The following is an 11,007-nucleotide window of genomic DNA, read 5'->3' on the forward strand; positions in this document are numbered from 1 at the left end:
AATGCACAACTTCAAGGTGTCCTTTTAGTTGATTTTAGCTGATATGAGCCCGTTTGAATTAGATGACCGTAAATAGCCGATAAGCTTGAGTGTTGAAAAATATTTTTAAGTACTGAAATTGATTTGTTAAATAAATATTTACGTGTTTGGATAGAAGTGCTGAAATTGATATTAAGCAGTTGATGTGTTTGATAAAAAAGTGCTGATAAGTTATTCATTTATTAAAATGACTAAAATACCTTTAAAAACTTTACAAGAGAATATAAATTAAAAAGTTTCTTTGTAAAGAAAAGGATGAACAACAAATATGGAACGAGGAGAAAGTTAGTAAATTTATTTTGGGAAAAGTATTCCGTGATTACAAAATATTATTAAAGATAAACTAGAAAAAATCTTTGTCAAACGAAAAGTGTTTATAAGTTGAAAAACTATAAGTTGAGAGTGACAAACTTATAACTTATTGCTGATTTTAACTTATATATGCACTTGGATTATAAGCACTTTGGATGTTTATCAAACACGTAAATAAGTCAAAAGATGTTTATAAGCCAATTTGACCACCTTATAAACTTAGTCAAACACCCTCTATATCTCGAAAACGTATTCTATTTTATTAGTGAGTTGGTTTTAAAACATTAGAAGTTAGAAGACTATTTTTATCAAATGTACTACAAGCTTGGGACCATAATCACTCACTCGCTTTGATGGACTTACTAAATTGTCTTTGGTTTTTGAATTCATACCTAACAAACCCCTCCTTAACTAATGCGCAGCCGTGCCTCAAATTGAAAAAAAATATGGAGATTATCCATAAAACTTTTGAGTTTGAAGATATTTTTGTTGTTATTCTGTATTGCTGTAATAAACAATTAAACTTTTTGAAAAAAAACAAAACAGAAAGTTAGTAATACTTGTTTAACGAAATAGATTCTGGAAAACAAATAAAAAAAATAGTATAGGAATAAATCGAGCCCACTGAATACACAATGTGTCCTTAAGAAAATTATTCCCCTCAAGTACCCGAGGTGCTGGAATATATCCTCCCAGGATAGAATGATTTAACTCACCAGTGTATTGGTACCAAAACTCTGATGAACTGCGAACCACTCAATGGTCGTAAAACATACTGGAAAATATTGTGCAAAAGAAGAAGAAGAAGAAGAAGAAGAAGAAGAAGCTCAGAAAATTTCGTAAGGAAAGATTCTGGGATTCAAACTCTATTTATAGAGTTGATGGCAATGTTTCTGAAAATGTTTGCAACCTTTCAGAAATAGCTATGGCTGTTGGAAAAGGGGTGTTTGAAATATTGCGGAAAAAATATATTTAAAATAATCCGAGAAAGAAAACGGGCCTGACCGAACCGGATCGCGGGTCATGGATTATTCCGGATTGAATTTTTCGTTAATTATTTAATTAATTAATTAATTAATTGAAAGAAATTTTGTCCAAAAAGATTAATCAATCAATTGATCTTTGACCAAATCCGAATCCGAATAATCCGAAGCCGAAGCCGAAGCCGAGCCGAGCGAGCGACGACGACGGCGCGAGGCTTGCCTTTTTCTTAACTCTTTAAGAGCTAGAAGAAGAGCAATTATATATATACCCATCAAAAGCCTTTTCTTCCTCCGATATGGGACAATGTCCCTTTCCCAAGGAAAACTCAAATATTTTATTTTTCCTCCATTTCTCATTCATCCTCTTTAAGCTACACAAGCTTAAAATCCCAACAATCCCCCACATGAATGGGGAATGGCTATAATTTAAAGGAATGCACGGACGCGTGTGTGTTTTACATGCAAGAATTAATTGCATCTGGATAAGTATGTTTCCCTTTGAACTTTCCGTAGTGAACTTATATCGGATATACTCGGTCAATCGGTAGATTTGATATCTTTGAACCGTCGAGATTTGTTGTATACCTAGACAACATAAGTCACACAATCAATCCTTAGCCATCTATGGTTCTCACGGTTGTGTTCGTTTCAGCCATGAACACTGCTTAATTTTATGAGTGCTTAGAGAATGGGCATTTACTTTCATTCCCCTTGAAACGGCTTACACTTCACACTTACATAGGTGATTTCTAAACGTGTAATTCTGTAGACACACTATCTGGTCATATCCTGTCAGACTTAGCAAATCATTAAAAACCTTTAAGCTTTGTTGACTCATCAAAAAACCTTAATGCTTTACCTCGATTTCTGAACATTGTCTTCATCACGAGAATGGGTTGAGTTATTTGACAATGTTGAACCATCATTCATAACTTTGTTTGATCTCTTTGAACCTAGCTCGTGGGATCTCCAGTCTATTAGGTAGAGTTACCGTCATGATGACTTGTCCTAAACCTTAACCCTATTCCCTTTGATGATCTTTTAACTGCCTCTCTAGATAGGCCTTTTGTAAGTGGATCCGACACGTTATCTCTTGACTTTATGTAGTCAATTGTGATAACACCACTAGAGAGTAGTTGTCTAACGGTATCGTGTCTCCGTCGTATATGACGAGATTTTCTGTTATACATAACGTTCCCTGCCCTGCCTATTGCCGCTTGACTATCACAATGTATACAAATAGGTGCCAAAGGTTTGGGCCAAAATAGAATATCTTTCAAGAAATTCCGGAGCCATTCAACTTCTTCACCGACCTTATCTAAAGTTATGAATTCAGATTCCATTGTAGAAAAGGTGATGCACGTTTGTTTGGATGATTTCCAAGACACTGCTTCACCCCCAATTGTGAAAATATATCCACTCGTAGATTTAACTTCAGATGATTCAGTGATCCAATTTGCATCACTATATCCCTCGATCACGGAGGGATATTTGTTATAATGCAAAGCGTAATTTTGGGTATGTTTGAAATACCCCAAAACTCGTTTCATTGCCATCCAATGTATGTGATTGGGATTACTTGTAAACCGACTCAGTTTACTAATAGCACATGCTATATCTGGTCGTGTACAATTCATGATATACATCAAACTTCCCAATACTCTTGCATAATCTAATTGTGAGTCATTTTCACCTTCATTCTTTTGAAGTGCATAACTCACGTCAATTGGAGTCTTGGCAATTTTGAAATCCAAATACTTGAACTTGTCAAGTACCTTTTCAATGTAGTGAGACTGTGATAATGCTAGACCTTGTGGAGTCTTGTGAATTCTGATTCCTAAGATCACATCAGCAACTCCTAAGTCTTTCATATCAAATTTGCTAGCCAACATGCGCTTAGTAGAATTTATATCTGCCATGTTTTTGCTCATTATCAACATGTCATCAACATATAAACAAACAATGACTTCATGACCTGGAGTGTTTTTAATGTAAACACATTTGTCGCACTCGTTGATTTAAAACCCACTTGCCAACATTGTTTGGTCAAATTTGGCATGCCATTGTTTGGATGCTTGCTTAAGTCCATAAAGTGACTTAACAAGTTTGCACACTTTCTTTTCTTTACCAGTTACCACAAAACCCTCAGGTTGTTCCATGTAAATCTCTTCCTCTAATTCTCCATTTAAGAAAGTTGTTTTAACATCCATTTGATGGATTTCAAGACCATACACGGCCGCTAGTGCCACTAACACCCTAATAGATGTTATCCTCGTTACTGGCGAGTAAGTGTCAAAGTAATCAAGGCCTTCCTTTTGTCTATAACCTTTGACAACAAGTCTTGTCTTATATTTGTCAATCAGCTTTCACTTTCCGTTTAAAGATCCATTTCGAACCTAAAGGCTTATTTCCTGAAGGAAGATCTACCAATTTCCATGTATGGTTATCCAAAATTAATTGAATCTCACTATTGACTGTCTCTTTCCAAAACGCTGAATCAGAAGATGACATAGCTGCTTTAAAAGTTTGAGGCTCATTTTCAAGCAAGAATGTCACAAAATCTGGTCCAAATGAAGTAGATGTTCTTTGATGTTTGCTACGCCTTGGATCTTCTATACTTGGAGTATTTTCCTTTGGTTCTTCCCGAGGTCGTTTAGGTCTTTCACATAACGACTCACATTCAGTTTTATACGGATAGATACTTTCAAAGAATTCAGCATTATCTGATTCCATTACCGTATTAATGTGAATTTTGGAATTATCAGATTTATGAATCAAAAACCGACATGTTTTACTGTTTGTAGCATATCCAATGAAAACGCAATCAACAGTTTTTGGTCCGATTTTAACCCTTTTAGGTAAAGGAACTTGTACCTTTGCTAGACACTCCCACACTTTGAAATATTTCAAGTTGGGTTTTCTTCCTTTCCATTTTTTATATGGAATAGACTGCGTTTTGTTATGGGGTACTCTGTTGAGTATTCGGTTAGCTGTAAGGATAGCTTCGCCCCACAAACTCTGCGGTAATCCAGAACTTATTAATATAGAATTCATCATTTCCTTTAATGTTCGATTTTTTCTTTCCGCAATTCCATTGGATTGAGGTGTGTAAGGTGCAGTAGTTTGATGGATAATTCCATATTCCGAATATATTTCTGCAAATGAAAATTCATATTCTCCACCCCTATCACTTCTAATCATTTTGATCTTTTTATTCAATTGATTCTCCACTCCATTTTTGTATTGCTTAAATGCTTCAATTACTTCATCCTTAGTATTAAGCAAATAAACATAATAATATCAAGTGCAGTCGTCAATAAAAGTAATAAAATACTTTTTTCCACCTCGAGATGGTGTCGACTTTATATCACAAATGTCAGTATGAATTAAGTCTAAAGGATTTGAATTCCTTTCAATAGACTTATAAGGATGTTTTACAAACTTGGACTCAACACATATTTGATATTTTGATTTATTACACTCGAATTTAGGCAACACTTCTAAATTAATTAACTTCCGCAAGGTTTTGTAATTGACATGTCCTAAACGAATATGCCATAAATCATTTGACTCCAATAAATAAGAAGAAGCTACAATTTTATTCATACTGTCAACAACCATTACATTTAGTTTGAAGAGGCCCTCTGTGAGGTAGCCCTTTCCAACATACATTTCATTCTTGCTTACGACAACTTTATCAGAAACAAATACACATTTGAATCCATTCTTAACAAGCAAAGAAGTAGAAACTAAATTCTTCCTAATAGTAGGAACATGAAGAACGTTGTTGAGCGTTAACACCTTGCCGGAAGTCATCTTCAGGAATATCTTCCCATAACCTTCAATCTTGGCTGTTGCAGTATTTCCCATGAAAAGCTCTTCTTCGGGACCAGCAGTAGAGTAAGTCGCAAATGCTTCCTTGACAACACAAACATGTCGAGTGGCTCCAGAGTCAATCCACCACTCCTTCGGATTTCCAACTAGGTTGCATTCCGAAAGTACTGCATACAGATCATCAATGTCATAATTCTTCTCCACTATGTTGGTCTGTCCCTTCTTCTTATACTTTTTCGGGAGACGACAATCAGGGGCTTTGTGATCGGTTTTTCCACAATTGTAGCAGCTGCCCTTGAATTTCTTTTTGTTCTGCTCCTTAGTCTGTCCAGAAGACCTCTTTCTCTTCTTACTTTTTGGAGCAGTCTCCTCAACGATATTAGCTCCCATGATCGTTGAATTTCCACGAGACTTCTTCTCGGCTGTTTTGTTGTCTTCCTCAATCTTGAGACGAATCACAAGATCTTCCAACTTCATTTCTTTGCGCTTGTGCTTAAGATAGTTCTTGAAATCTCTCCACGAATGAGGCAATTTTTCAATCATTGCAGCCACTTGAAATGCTTCATTCACGGCCATACCTTCAGCAATAAGGTCATGAAAAATAAGTTGAAGCTCCTGAACTTGGGTTCCAACAATTTTACTGTCTATCATTTTATAGTCTAGAAATTTGGCAACCACGAACTTCTTCAAGCATGCATCTTCAGTCTTGTACTTCTTCTCAAGTGTTTCCCATAATTCTTTCGAAGTATTCATCACACTGTACACATTGTACAAGTCATCCTCTAAAGCGCTTAAGATATATCCTTTGCAAAGAAAATCTTCCTGCTTCCACGCCTCAACAATCATGAATTTCTCATTGTCCGGCATATCCGCAGCAGGCACTGGAGGTTCTTTACTAGTGAATTTCTGCATACCAAGTGTGGTAAGCCAGAAGAACACCCTTTGCTTCCATCCTTTGAAGTTGGCTCCGAAAAATTTCCCCAGTTTCTCTGCCGGTGAAACAGCAGTCCGGCTTGACGAGGCTATCGTCGTTGCCGCAATAGTCGCAGAAGAATTTCCGTTATCAATTGCTATTTTTCACTGTAAACAACAGAATAGTTCAATTAATGGCAAAATCAGAACAGTACACAATACTGTTATTAACCAAAAAAAAACAGTATGTATAATAAATAAAACCGAAGTTTTTATATACTGTTTTACAGAAAAACGATGAAGTATTTATGTTCTTCAAATCGTTTTACGAATTTCAATACTCTGATGAAGTTTTTATATCTTCAAATCAGAATAGTAAAATTCAGAAGGAGTAGAAAACCACACAGGTTTTAATCTCCACAAACAAAATACAAAATTTTAAAAAAAATTCCTTGAGATTGTTATTATTCTGTATTGCTGTAATAAACAATTAAACTTTCTGAAAAAAATAAAACAGAAAGTTAGTAATACTTGTTTAACGAAATAGATTCTCGAAAACAAATTAAAAAAATATTATAGGAATAAATCGAGCCCACTGAATACATAGTGTGTCCTTAAAAAAATTATTTCCGTCAAGTACCCGAGGTACTGGAATATATCTCCCAGGATAGAACGATTTAACTCACCAGTGTATTGGTACCAAAACTCTGATGAACTGTGAACCACTCAATGGTCGTAAAACACACTGGAAAATATTGTGCAGAAGAAGAAGAAGAAGCTCAGAAAATTTCGTAAGGAACCGGGTCGCGGGTCATGGGTTATTCCGGATTGAATTTTTCGTTAATTATTTAATTAAATAATTGAAAGGAATTTTGTCCAAAAAGATTAATCAATCAACCTTAGACCGAAGCCGAAGCCGAAGCCGAGCGAGCGACGACGATGACGGCGCGAGGCTTGCCTTTTTCTTAACTCTTTAAGAGCTAGAAGAAGAACAATTATATATATACCCATCAAAAGCTTTTTCTTCCTCCGATATAAGACAATGTCCCTTTCCCAAGGGAAACTCAAATATTTCATTTTCTCTCCATTTCTCATTCACCTTCTTTAAACTACACAAGCTTAAAATCCCAAAAATTTTCTCTAGCCTCCTTGAGTATTTTCACCCCTTAGATACTAGCTATAATAATATTACGACGATTATTCTGTCACTTCGGAAAATAGTATTTTTATCAACTAAGCTAGCTTGGAAAACAGTTTCAAATCTTTACGTGCTTTGATACAGTGATACATATGTTATCTAGGCATGCCCCGTTCACAAACTTAATTCTATATATTTAAAGTTTTAAACATTTAAACATTTTGCACTTAGAAATACAGGAAAATAAAAATAAAAATTATTACCTTTAGTAGTTTTTAAAGAAAAGCTCTTTTATTTGAAAAGAGGATTCGTAATATCATTTGTTTAAAAGTAAAAGGTGAAAAAGACAACATACTTAGCAGAGAAAGTGATATCTCTAGCATGGAATAATAGTTGGAGTGCTGCTAATAACTTCACTTTCTTTTCACTTTTACTGCAAGTAATTTAAAAGTCAACTAAATCTTAAGGTCTGAGCAATAATGTTGAAATTTTCAATTTTTAAATTTTGGGGCCAATGGCGCGGACTTTTTGGAACGTTGTTGACCAAAAGGTTGAGAATAAACAAATATAAAAACGCTTCTGCAAATTCAATTCCTCTGTTCAGTGAAGGTTTGTTTGCTACTGGAACTTGGGAAGAATAGATGAGTCCTTTCTTGTGACCACACTATCTTCTAACACTTTAAAAAAACAGCAGGATCTTGTCCCTAGCGTGTCGGTATTCACATGTATTTTTCTTTTCTTAATTTCTCTTTCCTCCTATATAATACTCCTAATTCCCTCTCGTTTTATGTGATGTACTTAGCATTGAGTTTAAAAAATCTTTAAAATTTCGGTCTAAAACAAACCATATATTTATGTGGTTATAAGAATAAAATAAAAAAATTAAAATTAAACTATTTTTAAAATATAAAAATATTTCATTCTTTCTTAACATACCAAACAGGAAAGTGTATACATAAATTGTAAATTACTTATTTCACTTTAATATGCCGTATCTTTTGAAATTGTGACCAACAATTTTTTAATATACTTTGACACTTTACTAGAAATTTTTCTCATGTCAACAGGATTGTCGCTTATCGTAGACATCGAAATTTTAACAGATCAAGCTAAATCTTAAATTCAAGATATTACAAAACTCTTGAAATCTTTGGAGTCTATTAGGGTTTCTTGGAGGTTATTCTACCCTAAATCCTAACGCACACCTATATTAAGGAATACATATTCCCTTGAAGAGGGGTCTCAAGAATCCCATAAACTCTTGGAATATTTACAAAGAGATCAAAATATGGCCGGATACTTCTTGACAATCAAATAGTTCATGAAGCTGGAGATCAAATACATCCCCAGGAGGTATACATCATCCTACATTCGAGAAATACGCTGCTTCAGCCCTCGAATCACAGAGATAATCATGAGAGAAGAATCAAGGGAGAAACAAAATTGTACTCACAATTGATTAGTAAAAATATTTTTTATCCTATTTTGTGATTGCAGATTATTTTTCATATCTTGAAAATTTATTGCAAATAAATTGGCATGCCTAATGGGACCAGTTCTGCCATTCATCTCTTCCTCCTGTAAATCGAAAACTCCAAGTTTCAAAATCATTTGTTGCGATGGTCGAGTACTTCAAGTCTCGTCTTCAACTTTCGGCAAGCCTACACCCCGACAAATCTTGAAGTAGGGGGCATTTGTTGACATCAAAATTTTAACGGATCAAGCTAAATCTTAAATTCAAGATACTACAAGACTCTTGAAATCCTAGGAGTCTATTAGGGTTTCTTGGAAGTTACTCTACCCTAAACCCTAACGCACACATATATAAAAGGATACATATTCACTTGAAGAGGGGTCCCAAAAATCCCATAAACTCTTGGGATATTCACAAAGAAATCAAAATATGGACGGATACTTCTTGACAATCAAATAGTTCAAGAAGCTGGAGATCAAATACGTCCCATGAGGTCTATATCATCCTACATTCGAGAAATACGCTGCTTCAGCCCTCGAATCACGGAGATAATCAGGAGAGAAGAATCAAGGAAGAAACAGAATTATACTCACAATTGATTAGTAAAAATATTTTTCTCCTATTTTGTGATTGCAGTTTATTTTTCATATCTTGAAAATTTATTGCAAACAAATTGAATTTGTAGACAATAAATTTACGTCAAGAAAATAATCAAGACCGAAAAATATCGCAACAATCGTAGTATTATATTTTAAGTAATATGAGTGTACAATCTATATGAATCATCTGATTCTTCTTTTTAATAGTAAATAAATTTAAGGGCCTTTGAGCTTGATCTTGAATTTATATTTGTTGTCACAAATGATGATCTTGAATTCAACTAGCACGAACTTTGATTTGAACTCGTACTCCTTGAATCTTGATTTGTTCTTCGTTCTTGAGATTGAACTTAATTTCTTGAACTTGAACTTGATTGCTTGAAGTTTGAAAGTTGTAGAGAAATTTGCGGCGTTTGATCCACGAGCTCTTTCTTGCTTCTTGTTATAACTTCTTGTCTCTTTTCTAAGTTATGAAGACCTCTCTTTATAGTTGTAGGAGGGAGGAGTTATGAGCTTTCCGACCAATCATATTGAAGTGTGGCAAGGCCTAATTTGATTGGCGAGAAAATATCACCTGCACACGTGGCACAATTTTATTGGCCTTTTAATTTGATTGGGCATGTATTATTATTTTGACACGTGGCATGATCCTATTGGCTTTTCCGCTTGACTTGGCGTGCCACGTCATGTGGCACCAAACCGGGCCTCTAGGAAGATGATATTTTAGCCTTAATAAAGTGGGCTCATCACTTTAGCCCAACTAAATAGGCTAGCCCAATGAATTTGGATTTATTTATTTAATGTAAAAATAGCACGGGCTACCCAGTTTTCAGACTTGTAATTGAAAAATAGTCAGCGTTTACAAAGTCATTAAAAAATAGTCACTATTTTGCTGCAACACGGAAAGTTTCAGTATAATATACTGGAGATTGGTGCACCTGTGTATGAACTTCCAGCATATTATACTGGAACTCCAGCACACGGAAAGTTCCAGCACAATATACTAGATATTGGAGCACCTGTGTATGAACTTCCAGCATATTATGCTGGACCAGTATATTATGCTGGAACTCCCGTATATTATGCTGGAAGTTCACATGCAAAAGATTCGAGCTCCACTATATTATGCTAGAATATTTTTTCAGATTTTGAACAGTGTTTTTGTTCAGATTTATCTTTACATGAAAAGTGGCTAAATTTCGATTACTTTTGAAACTATGACTATTTTTGAATTACCACTTGTAAATCTGGCTATTTTTTAATTTCACCCTTAATTAATTCATATGTATTTGTAGGCAATTAAATTTTTATTGAATTTAAATTCATAAGAAATTTGGATTTAATCTCAGATTGAATATATTTAGTCCAAATAAATATTATGGGCTAATATTATTGAATTAATTATATAAGTCCAATATATATATAGATTAAATAAATAAGTCTTAATCCATTGAGCTAACCCATTTATTTGGGCTAAAGTGATGAGCCAAATTCATTAAGCCCAAGATATCATCTTCCTAGAGGCCAGTTTGGTGCCACGTGTCAAATGACATGGCACGTCAAGCCAAACGAAAGAGCCAATAGGATCGTGCCACGTCAAAATGACAACGCATGCCAAGTCAAAATAAAAGGCCAATGAAACCGCGCCACAAATGGCAAGTGACATGTTCTGGCCAATCAAATGCGGCCTTGTCACTTTTCAATCTGATTGGTCTG

This window comes from Nicotiana tabacum, chromosome 23 (genome assembly GCF_000715075.1).
Source record: "Nicotiana tabacum cultivar K326 chromosome 23, ASM71507v2, whole genome shotgun sequence".
NCBI classification, from domain to species: domain Eukaryota; kingdom Viridiplantae; phylum Streptophyta; class Magnoliopsida; order Solanales; family Solanaceae; genus Nicotiana; species Nicotiana tabacum.